Genomic DNA, 16,673 nt, shown 5'->3' with positions numbered 1-16,673 from the left:
GAGCACAGCCAGGGAATGGGAGCACAGCCAGGGAATGGGAGCACAGCCAGGGATAAGAAAGGATGCCATGGGGCAGGGGGATGGATGACTCAGCAGGGTAAGCACTTGCCACACAGATCTGACACTCTTAGTCTGATCCATAGATCCTGTAGAAGAAGGATCTCTGTGCACCTGCTGTATCACAACCACTCAGCACAACAATACTAAGTCAAATAAAAATTCAAAAAGAAACTACGACACAGTGGTTTATATGAATGCTATCCTAGGCAATACAGAAATTAGGTATATTTTTAATTTTTGCAAAAGCTTGTACTGGTTAGTTTTATATCAACTTGACACAAGCTAAAGATATGTTAGAGGAAGGAGCCTCAGTTAAGAAAATGCCTCCACAGGATCAGGTTGCAGGCAAGCCTGCAAAGCATTTTCTTAATTAGTGAATGATGGGGGAGCCCACTGTGGGCGGGGCCATCCCTGGGCTGGTGGTCCTGGGTTCTATAAGAAAGCAGGCTGAGCAAGCCGTGAGAAGTAAGCCAGTCAGCAGCGTCCCTGTATGGCCTCTGCATCAGCTCCTGCCTCCATGACTGCCCTTGGTGATGGACTGTTCCCGGAAGTATACTACGCTGAAATTAACCCTTTCCTCTTCACCTTGCCTTTTAGTCGTGGTGTTACATCAAAGCGATAGAAACCCTGACTAAGACAAGCTTTTTCTAGAGGATTAACTACTGGGAAAGGCAGGAAAGGGAGCTGAAGGAGAAGAAAGTGCAGCTGGAGAGACTACAGGAATCTTAACAATCCTCATGCTCCATTTCTTGAGGTAGAACATGGGCCCACCGCTGTTGTGATTCAATACGTTAGCCCTCTTTTTCAGATGAGGAGACTCTTAACTTTTTCAGACGACTGGAGAAGCCGCTCCTGAAGCCTATACTGTGGGCTGGAGCGGACCTGGATGTGGTAAGGCTGGCTCTGTGTGTCATCACTGTCTTGTCCTCCTATCCACTGTCATAACCTAGCTGAAGGACTGTGTGAGACAATGCGAGCACGCCGTGCATTCCCCACGAGCCCTGGGATGGAGTAAGGGCTCCCTCCGGAAATACTGTCTTCCGTGATTAGCCCTGCGAAAGCCCAGAGACTCTGTGTGACCACTGAAAGCCATGCAGCTAGGTGACATCGCATTTGTGCAGACTGCTCCACAGTTACTGTGTGGACCAACTCCTAAGTGACTTCTGTAGTGTCAACACAAAGCCACAGCTCTCACCCCCAGAGAGTCGGTTTTGGAGCCAAATACGAGTGGCCGCTGCCAAGGAACACACATTTGGTTACTCCAGATTCCATTGTCCAGCATGGCAGTAGGTCAGGGAAGTATTGATAGACACAGAACAGAGAAAGGCACGAATCAAGACCTTGGTGGAAACATCAGAGGGATGGGTACAGCCAAGCCAACAACCTCACCCGTGAGCCTCGGATGCTACCGGCGAACATTCGTAGCCCTTAGATTGGTGGCAAGTAGGGTTTCTGATAAGTTAGTATATTCCCAAGGTTTTTAATCTGTTAATCACAGAACGTTAGGACAGACACGGACATGGGCAAGGAATGGGGCCTAAGGATAGCTAGCCTACGGGAAATTATGATCAGACAGTGAACCTGCAACATTCCAACCTCCCATATCACTGACGCTTTAATCCGTCAATCAGCCTAGCTTCTTTCCAGGAATTCTCAGTTATAGCAGGAGCCCTGAACACAATCGCCTCCTCTCAGGGTATTCATGAGTGCTAGGCAAATTCACCTGCCCGAACCCCTTGGCATAAAAAGAAACACAACAGAGACAATTATACTGACTCTTCTCCATCCCCTGGTTTTAAAAGAAAAACAAATGCTTTCCTTGGGGCTGTGAGGCTGTGGCCCTGGATGTTCTTCCTGCTGTAGCTGTGGGAAGCGAGTGTGTCCTCCTGAAGCAGATGGATTGCCAGGTGAGGAGTGGCGTTCTTTGGGGAGGAGGGTCATCTGATTGAGTTCTGTGTAAGGCAGAACTCTTCAACACAGAGGGCTTTGATTTTTCTAGTTCCTTTACCCAACCCATGGTGTGAAGTGACGTTTGGGTTGATGATATTGGAATGTTTTTGTTTTAATGAAAAATCAAAACAGGAAAAGCAAAATGCTCTCTCTTCCTTTTCCTCCTCCTCCTCCTCTTCCTCTTCCTCCTCCTCTTCCTCCTCCTCTTCTTCCTCCTCTCTCTCTCTCTCTCTCTCTCTCTCTCTCTCTCTCTCTCTCTCTTTCTCTGTCTCTCTTCCTCTCCTCTCGTCCTCTCTCTCTGCCTCTCTGTCTCTCTCTCTGTCTCTGTCTCTCTCTCTGTCTCTGTGTGTGTGTGTGTGTGCACATGTTTCCAGACTTTCATTACATAGCCTAGGCTGATTTGAATTTCACTATGTAGCTCAGGCTAGACTCAAACTTTCTATCTCCAAGTCTCAGCCTCCTGAGCGCTGGGATTAGATAGCTGTGCGCTTGCACAACTGTTGCTAACCACTCAGCCCTCCTGCTTCACCTCTCAATCCTGTAGCGTCTGGGGCTAAAACGACACAAAGCGGAGGTGGTGGCACCATCTATGTTCCACACCCTCAGAAGGTAGGACCTCCCTCTCCGATTGGGAGTTCCAGGCTAGCCTGAGCTACATGAGACTTAATCAAAAACAAAATAAAAACCAAGGGTCATTCTAACACATGAACTGAGGGTTTGAGGTCCTAAAATCAGCCCCTTACTCATGACTGGATGTCACCTCCCTAAATTTCCATGAAGCAGTTTTAAGGTCTGTTAAACCATGCAGAACACACCATTGCTCTGTGAACCAATGTTCCTTTCAGAGCTGAGTCCTGTGGAAAATTTGGTATTTGTATACAGTCCCCCATGATGCAGATGATACTGGACTCACAACCACGCTTTGGTGTTTTGTCCAGTTTGATCTGATACAGACTGGAATAAGAGAAGGAGAATTGATGAAATACTACAGAATCCTAGAGTCCCAGTAGTCCTTGTGTAAATAACGAGCTATACCTGCAGGCTTGCTGGAGAATACCCAGGTCTACCCTCAGGTTAAATCCTTTACTGGTGCCAATCTAAACAGGCAGAGACTGTGACGTAGCATACATGTGCTTTTGAAAGTAATCACCTGTTTGCTCACAGTCTGAACTATTACAGGAAGCTATCGAGAAAGTATGAGAGGGAAGGAAACTCTCACCCTGCTTATATGGTATTTGTGTATGGGATTTAAATAGCTCTTTGCTGGTGGGAAGTTTGCAGCTTTTTATGGAAGTCTTTAAAAGCAAACAAACACACGGGAACTGGATGGAAATCGTACACCGAGAAACTTTAGGTGTTCTATGGGTACTGCATGGGGTGTGGAAACCTAAGGCTTCTTTGGAGCGTTGGTTGTGTTGGATGGTGCTTCGATAAAGCAGACAGGTGAAGGAACGGGTCAAACCGAGCACAGGTGATAGGATGTTTCAATAAGGCAGACCCGTGAAGGAATGTTCCGCTGAAGCAGACACAGCTGAAAGGATGTTCCGCTAAAGCAAGCACGTGAAAGGACGCTTGATAAAGGATTCTTTGCTAACAACATGCATGTATTGGTTTGCCTTATGTTGCATATTGAGCTCTGTTTGTTGTGACTTCATAGAGAGAAATGCACCAAAAAACTTCTGATGGTGCTCTGGCGGCTTCATGCTGCTTCCTCGGGCTCGGGCCTTGCTAAGACAGACTCAGGTGCTGAGGCAAGACTTGTGGTGAGGCAAAACCTGGGGAGGACACATGACGTTTGGAGGGAGTATACATAGGACCCAATGGAGAGTGACAAAGGCTTGCATAGCTAGCTTTGCAGCACTTCTTGGTTTCGAGTCTTGCTTTGCTGATCTTCACTTTGTTGAGAGGTACAGCAGAGAACTTCTCCTGGCTTCCCTGCTGGTCCTGGTCCCTCCTGCTGATTCATGCTGATGTGCTGAGGCCTGGCTGTCTCTGCTAAGTCATGCCACCACTGCTGATTCGTGCTTGCTATCCCGACACTACTGAACCAGGCTGCTGGTATATTTGTGAAGATTCCTGTGAACTGAACTGCTGATTTCCTGACAATGCAGATGGGATTTGCTCCAAAGAACAATTTCTAAACAGGCCCACCTCTCTCGTATCCTAATAACCTTTCTTTTTCACTACCTCTGGTGGGTGAGGAGCTAGAAGGGAGGGTAAAGCATTTAAGGACCGTTATTAAAATTAGGACTGAGAAAACTCAAAGCCAACAATCAACTGCCTACATTCCATGTGTGTGACGATAGCTACGTGCCCTATGCAGGACAACCAACCAGTGTAAAATGCGGCTTAGTTTCGACATTACAGCTGCTACTCACACAAAACCAAGTCAGCTGAAAGGCAGTAACAAACCTTCCTGTATGGTCAAGAGTGGAGGGCTTTCATTGCTCCCAGAACAAGGAATGTGAGAATAGATGATCTGGGTGTTGTCACCCAGAAAAGTCACCGCCATGCAAAGAGCACAAGTCAGGCCACAGAGGATTATTGGATGACGGTGGTACTTCCCACAGTGAATGGAGTAAATCATGTCTTTGCTCAGTCTGACTCAGATACTTCTGGTAGCCATGGTGCTGATTTAAATGAGTGAAACACACTGGATAAGATGTGGGGGATGTGGAGGTACACCTTGTGAAGGAAAAGAGAGATGCAGAGCGAGGCGCCGCAGGCTCCCGCGACTCCTCGAAGAGACCCGATCTGCTGTACACGGCATTAGATCTAACATGGCTCCTGGGGCTCTTGGAGCACCGGTGAGACAGCAAAAACAAAACAAAACAAAAATAAACAAAAATGAGGTGAGTCCCAAGGCCAGGGCGGTGGCTACTTCCCCTTCTTCATAGAAGTCCTAACAGGTGACGATTTCTGACACTCCCATTCCTCTGCTCCTTCTAAGTTACCTCATCAGGCCGGGCTTTCATTGGAGCACGGTGACGGTGTGGTGAGGTATGATTGGGTGAGGATTGGGGGCTTGGGATTGGCTCAAACACTGTATAAAAGCTAATGTGCTGGGTGGTAAACTCAGATCTGCACGCTGATGCTGATCTCCCGAGTCTGATGCCCAGGATTTGTCACGTGACTTCATCGTCTCTTATCCCCATCCTCGGTCCTGTTCCTACGATAAGTGATAGCTTTGAGACTTGTAGGTGACCGAAATTTCTAGGGCACCACAGTTTATACCTACTCTATAGACTTAGTAACCAAGTTGCTGGCTTCTATAAGAGAGAGACTTTTTGTTTTATACTAAAAGCATCCTTGCTTAGACCCTTGGCATTTGGGGAGCCGGCTGTAACCAGGAAACCCAGCCCATCAGCAGGAGGAAACAGGCTCTTGGCTTTGGGCAGCTGTTGCCATGTTGGGATGTGTGCAAGAATTCTGATTGGTCAGGAGAAGCTTGCCATGACCTTTTATTTCCATCACCGTTTCTTTTCTGTTGCTGTGATAAAATACTCTGACAAAAGAAGCTTAAAGGAAAGGAAGAGTTATTCCGGTTCGGGGGTCTAGGGCACAATCGGCTCTGATAGAGACATCATAGCTGCAGGAGCCTGAGGGAGGTGGTCACAGGCATCCACAGTCAAGAAGCAGAGAGCGATGGATACACGCTACTCGGCTCCCTTTCTGCATTTACATAGGTTATGAACCTAGGCTATGAATGGTGCCACGCATGGGGACAGGTCTTCCGCCTCCATTCACTCAATCAAGATAATCCCGAATAAGCATGCGCAGCAGCCCACCTTCCACGTGACTCCAGAATCTGTAATTGCCACTAACCATCACACTGTGCCTGTGAAACCTCTCAGATTTCAAACGTTATCAGATCATTCAACGTTAAGGCGTTAAGGAGTGGGAAACAAGGAAGAGACGACAAACAGGTGCAGGTTCTCGTGCACAGGCCAGCAACACCTCGCGATTCCAAAGGAGACAGCACCAGCCGCAGGAGTCCACGCGCCCTGACAAAAATCCTTTCAATTAATTGCAAAATAAATCAAATCTTGCCCATCTCAGACCTTAGATCAAACAGCATTATTCAACAATGTTTCCCATCTTCTGTCCAAAGGAGGGTCCCTTTAAATAAATAAACATTTCAAGGATTTTTAAAGAAAAGCACACCACCAGGGAATTGTTAACTCTGGTGTTTAGTTGCCACGCTATGGTGACTTCAAAGAGATCATTACAAAGACGCTCAAAAGGAACGCAGTTCAAAAAAAAAAAAAAGAAATGGCAGATAGAACTTTTGAAAATATGGTCAGGAAAACATCTAAACAAACTTCACGGCAGTGAGCGGGTCTGCCAGTCTATAAAGCAGGGAGGTTATTAACCTCGTGACAGCGCCGCCGCTGGCTCGCGGGGATCCGGCTGCTGGGCACCAGTGTTTATTGACACTTGCGGGTAAACTAATAAAATCCTTCCATTTCAATTAAATTTTGGAGACTCGGGTTCCCACCTTCTCAAATGCTGCAAAGCGGTATATGGCCCCAGCAGCCCCTTTGGATCTCAAGGCCCCTCTCGGCCCGGGAGGTGAACCCGTGTAGCATCCGATTGCTTTCTTCACTCTGACTTTCATTAGCACCGAAGGCCACAGGAGGCAGCGCTGACAAACGCAGACAAAGAAAAGCCCATAGATTGATCCGTTTTGGAATCCAGAGCGGCTTCCGGGTGTGCTCTCTGTAATGTTTGGGGTCTCCTAGAATCATGCTGGAGCTGAGAGGGACTTTGGGGCTTTTCCATAACACAAAGTTTAGAGTGAGGAGAGCTGGGGCCGACAGAGGCTGACTGTGGGTCAAGGGTAAAATGGAATCAGTTTTCATTTCATTCCAGTGGTAGACACGCTTCTCGCTTGACAACCCACGATTCTCACCCCTGGTGTACTTGGCTTACTCTCTTGCATGCTTATTCTGATGAAGCTGGTTAGCTGGTGCGTGTGCGTGTGCGTGTGCGTGTGCGTGTGCGTGTGTGTGTGTGTGTGTGTGTGTGTGTATGAGAGAGGGGAGGGGGAACAGAGGGAGGCTACCCACCTGCCATGAAGTATAGATCAAAAATCACTACTCTCCCTATCTAGCTTCCAAATGAACAAGACTCAGACTGTGATTTATTTATTTAGCGTTAAGCAATCACTGGGGGATTGTCCCTAATCTATAGCCCTATTCGCTCCATTGTTAATTCCCAGCTGTGCTCCCCGAATGCTCACTGAATCTTCCTGGATTATTTCTGCTCCACCATCCTGTCCTAAGGGTTCATCTTGATTGACCACGTGCTCCTGGTCCCATCACTTCCAATGTCCAATGGAGACCACCGTCCTCTCCTTCTTCCTCCTTCCTTTCCTTTTTCTCCTCAGTGTTCCTATCTGTGACCCCCATCCTGGTAAAGCAGAACTCTACTTCTCTCTATTCTGCCCAGTGATTGGCTGTAGCCATTCTTATTTAATCAATAGCTTTAAATTGGGTGGCTGAGTTTGCACAGCAAAAGCTGATGTGTGTGGGAATTTGCTCCTCTTGGGGCAACCAGATCTTGGGGTACAGGATTTAGCATTTGAACACATAGTAAATACCAGGCCAGCCTCCAGCACTGAAGAAACAGAGAACTCCATCTGGCCACCCTGCTAATAGTAAGATGAGCTTAAAATCAGACCCTGCAGATGAGACAATGGCTCTGGCATGTGCCTTGATTGTATCTTTGTGGGAAATTTTAGGGCACAGTCATCCAGCTACACAGGCAGTCTGGTGAGCTCCAGGAATTCTGGCTTCAGCTGCCCAGTGCAGGGATTGCAGGCACTCTGCTCAGCTTATATGTGGTTGCTGGAGACCCAAACTCAGGTCCTGCAAGCACTTTCCTGACTAACCTCCCAAACCACACTCTTTTCTCTGAGGAGGCTGGGGTCTCTTATAGCTCAGACTAACCTTTAAACTTCCTGTGTTACCAAGGATGACCTTGAACTCCCAATCCTCCCGCACTCCTGTGGAATTCTGGAATTTCAGGTGTATGTCACCATCCCTGGCTCTTCACAAATCTGAGGTCAGAAGCCCCATCCCATTTGACAGGGAAATTGAAGACAGGGAAATTGAAATCTAAGTAAGATCACATGAGGAGGGGGCTAGGGAGATGGCTCAGTGGTTAAGGATTCTTGCTGCTCTTACAGAGGACCTGGGTTTGGTTCTCAGCATCCTCATGGCTGTCCACAGTCATCTGTAACTCCAGTTGCAGAAGATCCTTTGGCACCAAGCACACATTTGGTGTGCAGAGACATACATGAAAAAAACAAACAAACATTCACATACATAAAATAAACACTTAGAATAAATAAAAGATGTCTTGGAAAAAAATCTCATTGGTAGGAAGAAGCAGAAACACTGCTCTTCTGTTAAGATCTAGAATTTTCCTTATAATTGCTTTCCTGATTACAGAAGGAAGAGGGTGGGGAGAGTTGATCATAACGAGATACCATATATGTCAACAGAACCCAGTGCATAATCACTGCTCCACGCCTGGCTGCTGCTACCATGGTTATCTTAGTGAATATTCTTTCATCTCTGCATTGGCTGCCAACAGCATCTCCTGCTATAATCAAGGTGTTAGTGGAACTCTTCAAGGTATCTGGCTAGTGGAATGGCTGTTGTCTTAAAGATGCCTGGTCCTAGACCCCCTGGAGCTTCCTGGGACTGGACCACCAACCAAAGAGTACACATAGAGGGACGCATGGCTCAGGCCGCATATGTGGCAGAGGATGGCCTTGGTGGAGATCAGTGAGAGGAGCGGCCCTTGGGCCTGAGGGGGTTCGATGCCCCAGTGTAGGGGGAATGCCAGGGTGGGAAGGTGGGAGTGGGTGGGTGGGTGGGGGAGCACCCTCATAGAGGCAGGGGGAGGAGGGATGGGATAGGGAATTTCCAAAGGGGAGACATGGAAAGGGGAAAACATTTGAAATGTAAATAAAGAAAATATCCAATAATAATAATAAAAAGCAATGCCTGGTCCTGAAGATAATGAAGATACTTGAATGTGACCTAGGCGAACAACCAGGCAGAAATTTCTCCTTGTACTGGCCAAAACTCAGAAGGAATTTGCTGGCATGGATAACCAACCATGCAGGGAGAGGCCAGACTTTGGGCTGGAGGCCGAGCTTGAGAGGTCTCCTATGCTTCTGCTCCTCCCCTTGGCAGCTTGCTGGCTTCATTTCTAGACGACAAGTATCAGAACCCAGCGGCTTCTTTCGTGTTCTTCTGTCATCATGGAGAGATGGCCTTGGTGGTCACATCTGCTTATCAGTTCAGGTGCAAGCATTTGACACAACTGTCCTTCTAGAGAAACTAGAGATTCGTTCTGATTGGACCAGGTTGGGTCACTTGTCTGCATGTCTGTCCATTATAAGGAGATAGGGTGGTTTGCTTGCTTAAGCCTGAGTCATGGGCTCTACTCCACACCGAACCCAGACTAGAGCAAGAAGCCAGACTTGGAGTCAGCGTGACTATTAGAGACTGTTCACCACGGATCGATGGCACATGGAATAGGCACACATTTGTCCAGCCGGCCATTTCAGAGAGAAAGTATGTGAGTCTGACATAATTTTGACTCTTCTCTTTTGATCTTTATGACTGACTCATCTAGGGCCAGCACGATGACTCAGCATGTAAGGGAGCTTGCTGCCAAACCTGATGACCCGAGTTCCTTCCCCGGGATCCACAGCGTGGAAGGAGTCAGCTGACTCCAACTAGTTGTCTTTTGACAAGTTGTTCCATATGGCAGCTGTGACATGCACACACCCATATATATGTCATATATGTATATATGTATCTATCCATATATATATATTTCATGAAGGATATGTCTCTTATAGAAATGTTGACTTTCTAATTGTCTGTAGCTTTCTCGTTTAACCTTTAAAGTGTCTTTACAGCTTCCTTTCTTCCATGTTCCTATCTCAACAATGAGATCATTTCTCGGCATCCGATGAAAATGAATACTTTAGCAGCATCCGATCACATTGGGAACATGAACACCTATACTTGAGCTTCCTACCGTTTATTCTTGGAGCCTTTGTACAGTAGATGCAACTTAGATGTCACAGCAGGGGGTTGGCGACTTCTTGCATCGGTTAACTGTGGAGGACCAACAAATCTCTCTGAATTTTGGCAGCTGGGAACAAGAAAAGTTGGCAGTCTCACAGGTCAGTCTCTGGGAACAGCCCAGCTGGGAATGTTCTTCTCTGTCTCTCACAAAATGCTGGTCAAGGTGTCTGTTGGGCTGTGGCCATCACTTGCTTTTAAGTAGACAGGGTGAGCTCACAGTTGTGGGTGTTGTCCGATTTCCAAAGATTCACACTAGAGCTTGCTAACAGGATACTCTGCATTGGTCTGTCCTATGACATAGAGTAGAAAGAGGGAGAGGGACAAGGAGGAGGGAGCAGGAGAGAAGGGGAGAGGGAGAAGGGACAGGAGAGAGAGCACAAAAATACGGAAGCCACAGGTTTTTGTCACCTAATCTCAAAAACATGGCATCTATCACCTCTGCTATGGGTTTTGACTAAAAACAAGCCTTCTTCTACTCAAAGGATAAATGAGCTAAGAAAGAAATTAGGGAAATAATACCCTAATATAAATCATATAAAATATCTTGGTGTGACTCTAACCAAGCACGTGAAAGATCTGTATGATAAGAACTTCAAGTCTCTGAAGAAAGAAATCAAAGACCTCAGAAGATGGAAAGATCTCCCATGCTCATGAATCTGTAGGGTTAACATAGTAAAAATGGCCATCTTACCAAAAGTTATCTACAGATTTAACGCATTCCCCATCAAAATTCCAACTCAATTCTTCACAGAGATAGAAAGAGCAATTCTCAAATTCATCTGGAATAACAAAAAACCCAGGATAGTGAAAACTATTCTCAATAAAAAAAGAACTTCTGGAGGAATCACCATCCCTGACCTCAAGCTGTACTACAGATCAATAGTGATTTAAAACAGCATGGTATTGGTATAGAAACAAGCAGGTAGATCAATGGAATAGAATTGAAGACCCAGAAACAAACCCACCCACTTATGGTCGATTGATCTTTGACAAAGAAGCCTAAACCATCCAGTGAAAAAAGACAACATATTCAACAAATGATGCTGGTTCAACTGGAGGTCAGCATGTAGAAGAATGCAAATTGATCCATTCTTATCTCCTTCTACAAAGCTCAAAGTCCAAGTGGATCAAGGACCTCCACATAAAACCAGATACACTGAAACTAAGAGAAGGTGGGGAAGAACCTCAAACACATGGGTACAGGGGGAAATTTCCCGAACAGAATTCCAATGACTCATGCTCTAAGATCAACAATTGACAAATGGGACCTCATAAAACTGCAAAGCTTCTGTAAGGCAAAGGACACTGCCAATAGGACAAAATGGCAACCCACAGACTGGGAAAAGATAATTTCCAACCCTACACGTGATAGAAGGCTAATGTCCAAAATATACAAAGAACTCAAGAAGTTAGACTCCAGAGAACCAAATAACCCTATTAAAAATGGGGTATAGAGCTAAACAAAGAACTCTCAGCTGAGGAATCTCAAATGGTTGAGAAGCACCTAAAGAAATGTTCAACATCCTTAGTCATCAGAGAAATGCAAATCAAAATGACTCTGAGATTCCACTTCACACCCATCAGGATAGCTAAGATTAAAAACTCAAGTGACAGCAGATGCTGGTGAAGATGTGGAGAAAGAAGAAGACTCCTCCATTGTTTGTAGGACTGCAATCTGGTAAAACCACTTTGGAAATTAGTCTAGTGGTTCCTCAGAAATTGGAAATAGTTCTACCTGAAGACCCAGCTATACCACTACTGGGCATATACCCAAAAGATGCTCCAGCATATAACAAGGACACATGCTCCACTATGTTCATAGCAGCCTTATTTATAATAGCCAGAAGCTGGAAACAACCCAGATGTCCTTCAACAGAAGAATGGGTACAGAAAACATGGTACATTTACACAATGGAGTACTACTCAGCTATTAAAAACAATGACTTCATGAAATTGGCAGGTAAATGGATAGAACTAGAAAATATCATTCTGAGTGAGTGTACTGCTTGGTTTTGTGTGTCAACTTGATACAGGCTGGAGTTATCACAGAGAAAAAAGCTTCAGTTGAGGACATGCCTCCATGAGATCCAGTTGTAAGGCATTTCCTCAATTAGTGATCAAGCGGGAAGTGCCCCTTGTGGGCGGTGCCATCCCTGGGCTAGTGGTCTTGGGTTTTATAAGAAAGCAAGCTGAGCAAGCCAGGGAAGCAAGCCAGTAAGTAACATCCCTTCATGGCCTCTGCATCAGCTCCTGTATCCTGACCTGCTTGAATTCCAGTCCTGACTTCCTTTGGTGATGACCAGCAATTTGGAAGTGTAAGCTGAATAAACCCTTTCATCCCCAACTTGCATCTTGGTTTTATGCAGGAATAGAAATCCTACTAAGACAGTGAGGTAACCCAGACATAAAAGAACACACATGGTTTGTACTGTACTCACTGAGAAGTGGATATTAGCCCCAAAGCTTGGAATACCTATGAGACAACCTACCAACTGTAAGGAGCTTAAGAAGAAGGAAGACCAAAGTGTGGATGCTTCAATCCCACATAGAAGGGGGAACAAAATAATCACAGGAAGTAAAGGAAGAGAGGGACCCGAGAGAGAGAGAAAAGGGGGAGGAAAAAGGGGGTGCAGGATCAGGTATTAGAAGAGACAGGAGAGAAGTACAGAGGATCAGGAAATCTATAGAAAGCAGTGAGGGGTAGGGAACTGGGGTAGCCATTAGAAAGTCCCAGATGCTAGGGAAGAGAGCCACTCCCAGGACCCAACGGGGATGATCTTAGCTGAAATACACAACAAAGGGGAGATAGAACGTGTAGAGACTACCTCCAGTAGATAGGCATGGCCCCCAGTTGAGGGATGGGGCCACCCACCCATCTCAAAGTTGTTAACCCAGAAATGCTCCAGTCCAAAGGAAAGATAGGGACAAAAAATGGAACAGAGACTGAAGGAAAGGCCATCCAGAGACCACCCCACCTAGAGATCCATCCTATTTGCAGACACCAAACCCCAATACTATTGCTGATGCCAAGAAGCACTTGCTGACAGGAGCCTGGTATGGCTGTTCCCTGAGAGGTTCTACCAGCACCTGACCAATACAGATGCAGATACAGCCAACTACCTGACTGAGCCCAGGGACCCCAATGGAAGAGCTAGGGGAAGGAGTGAAGGAGCTGAAGGGGATTGCAACCCCATAGGAAGAACAATATCAACTAACTGGACCTCCCAGAGCTCCCAGAGACTAAACCACCAACCAAAGAGTATACACGGGGGGACCCATGGCTCTAGCTACATACGTAGCAGAGGATGGCCTTATCTGACATCACTGGGAGGGGGGCCCTTGGTCCTGTGGAGGCTTGATGCACAGCATAGGGGGATGCTGGAGTAGTGAGGCAGAGTGGGTGAGTGGGTGAGTGGGTGGAGGAACTCCTCATAGAGGCAAAGGGGAGGGGCATCCAGGAAAGGGGATATCATTTGAAATGCAAATGAATAAAATTAATAATAGTAATAAAAATAATGATAATTAGACGAGGCTGACACACGGAGATAACATTAAAGAGAACAGGAGGTAGGGTGTGGACTCCCTCTGTAAGTCTTCTCAGTATCTTTGCTATGGGGACTCTGAGCAGACAGAGGGATTCTAACCTATAAGGCAAGTATTTGGGGAAGGAAAAAAAATTTTTTTCTTGCGTAGGTACTTTTATTTTCAAAACTAAATTGTTTTTTTTTTCTGTCTCTAGATAACAAAGCTGATTGATAGTCTTTTCTCTCTATTTGAGGGAAAAAAAAAAAACCCTCCAAGCTTGGTATTTACCTCATTTGTAAAGGACTTTATACATCCGGAGACTCCTGGTTATATTTTAGGAATAGACAAAGCAGCAGCTGGGAATTCACCTACTGAAGAAGAGACTTTTAATTAATTTATTTTTTAACATGTATGTAACTGCCCGTTCTGCTGTTACAATCTGTGGGTCAGGGTCTAGCAAGAGAGAGAGTGGGGACAGAGGGACGAGAGATGCGAAGAAACGAGACAGAGTCTGGTCTATTCTCTCCTCAAGTCTCTCTTTTAATGAAAGGAAATCATGGGTATATATAAGTATAAGCAGGGGAACACAGCTGAAGACACTTTACCCCGTGCATCCTGCAGCTGGGGGCATTAAACAACAAAACAAGATATGTGAGAAAAACTTATTTATCAGAGTGTGCTCAGCTGTTGTAGGCTGTTGAAAACAAGTCTCTTGTCAGGGTATATGGCTCGAGATGGCTGCAAAGATGATAGCCGCTTTCTGCCTGGAGTCGGCTCCCAACAAGTCCCCCTTTTTAATTTTTTTTTTCTCAAAAGGGAAGGCTGGGAAAACTTACGGAAACTGTGCCTGCCTTAGGTTGGAACAAAAGACCCCAGCCTCCCTTTCCCGTCTTTGGATACTCAACAGCCATTGGATGAGCTCCTGTCTTAGGATGGTAAGGCCTCCCAGTTAGGGGCAAGGGTCTTGAGGTGTTCTCTTACCCGTCATTGACTATCCAGCTTAGCGCATAAGTTAGGGGTTAATCCTTGTCAGTCTTGATGACAGAGGTTTTGGAGTCCCCTACTTCCAGCCTGTGATAACGGACCTGTATGGGTTTCATTTGAATAGCATCTATCTATTGTCGTACAAAAGCTGTCAGTCTGTTGAACAGCATGAACCTGAGAGACAAGAGTCTTAGCAATGCCTGAATGGTTAGTGCAAAAGCAACACTCTTTTTAGGGTAGCACACAACTCCCTCTGTTGGAGGAGTAAAAAGTATAAGCCTCTTCTATTCTGTAGCACTATTTCAGCTAAGAAGGATAATGAATTTTACAGATGCATTATAGCAGATTCCATTCTTTCTAAATCTAAATCTGTAGAAGTACAGAACTGATCATAGCTTTGATCTTAACAAAACAAGTAAAGAAAATCCCCATTCCTGCCCCAGTCAATCTTAAACCCAAAAAACAACTATAGTAATTGTGGTAATGGGTTTTCTCCTGAGTCTAAACAATGTACCCCACTAAATCATAAATCAGGGAACCAAAAGTCCAATAGAGCCACCCTGGAGGTGTGGGTGGTGATGTCTTCTTCCATACTGAGAACTTCTCAAGTCCGGTATGCTGGTTGATCCGCTACTGTTTGAAGACAATTGTGAAACATCTTCATGTTTCCTGTAAAGAAAAAAATACGCTTCTCAGGGGGTTTCTCCTTCCTGGATTTGTTATTGTTGTCTTTTTGTTTGATCAGTCTCTCTGGCAGCCAGTGTGCGGCATCTGCCATTTGGGAATATATGCAGACAGAACCTCTTCCCCAGATAAGTACTGGATCTGGCCCATTCCAGGTTCCAGTTAATGGGTCTTTCCAGAGGACTGTTGAAAAATTCTTTTTGGTATCAGGATGCCAGAGTCTATCTGCAGCAGATTTTCATTCAGAATCCAAAGTTAAAAAATTTAAAATAGTGTGTGATGAAGGATATTTCTGGGGGATCCCTTAGTAGGATACCATTCCCCATTTTTAATTTTTTTGAATTGACATTTAATGGTTTGATGTGCCCTTTCTACCATACCTTGCCCTGTGGATTATATTGAATACCCATTTTATGTAGTATTCCCAATTTTTCACAAAATTGGTGGAAATTGGAGCTTGTATAACCTGGGCCATTGTCAGTCTTGATCTGTTTTGGCACACCCAATGCAGCGATTGTAGCAAGCATATGATTGATCACATGTTTGTTTGGTTCTCCAGTTTGTAATGTCATGTAAATGAAACCACTGTATGTATCTACACATACATGTATATATTTTTGATTTCCAAATTCATTATAATGAGTAACATCCATTTGCCAGAGACTGTTTGGTGTCAGTCCCTTTGTATTCACACCTAAATGAGGAACTGGTAAAAGTTTAACACATGATTGACATTGTTTGACAATTTGTCTCGCTTGTTCTCTGGTAATTTTAAACATGACCTTTAAAGTTTTAGAATTAAGGTGATGTACCTCATGAGCCTTTATGGCCTAACTTAGGCCATAAAGTTAGATTGCTGGTATGATACTGACTGCCCCATAAGCCTGTTTTGGCTTGTGTTGGCTTGGGGCCTGGGGCTGGCCCCTGTTCCTGTTTCTCTAATTATGCGAAAAGGTGTTTCCGTGTGCACCTGTCCTGGACCTACACTCATTAGCCCAATGTCTTCTACGTTTGCAAAGTGGGCATAGCCCAGGCTGTTTTCTGGGCTGTCTCTGGGTTAACTCGTTTTCTGCTTTGCAATACTTTGCAAAGTGTCCAGGCTTGTCACACTTAAAATAGGCCTTTTTGTCTCTACTTGTCAGAAAATCTCTTACTGATTGTCCTTGCATGGAGGCTGCCATAGCTAAGCCCTGTTGGTAGGAGGGTCCTATATCAAAACAGAGTCTGATATACCCAGTAAGGTCTGTCTTTTTCCTATAGGGTCTAATGGCCACTTGGCAGGCAGAATTGGCATTTTCATATGCAAGTTGTTTCACATAATCTATACCTGCCTCTGCATCATCAAAAATCCTCCCT

This window comes from Grammomys surdaster, unplaced genomic scaffold (genome assembly GCF_004785775.1).
Source record: "Grammomys surdaster isolate TR1022 unplaced genomic scaffold, NIH_TR_1.0 193, whole genome shotgun sequence".
Lineage (NCBI taxonomy): Eukaryota > Metazoa > Chordata > Mammalia > Rodentia > Muridae > Grammomys > Grammomys surdaster.
Note: the sequence above shows the minus strand (reverse complement) of the source record.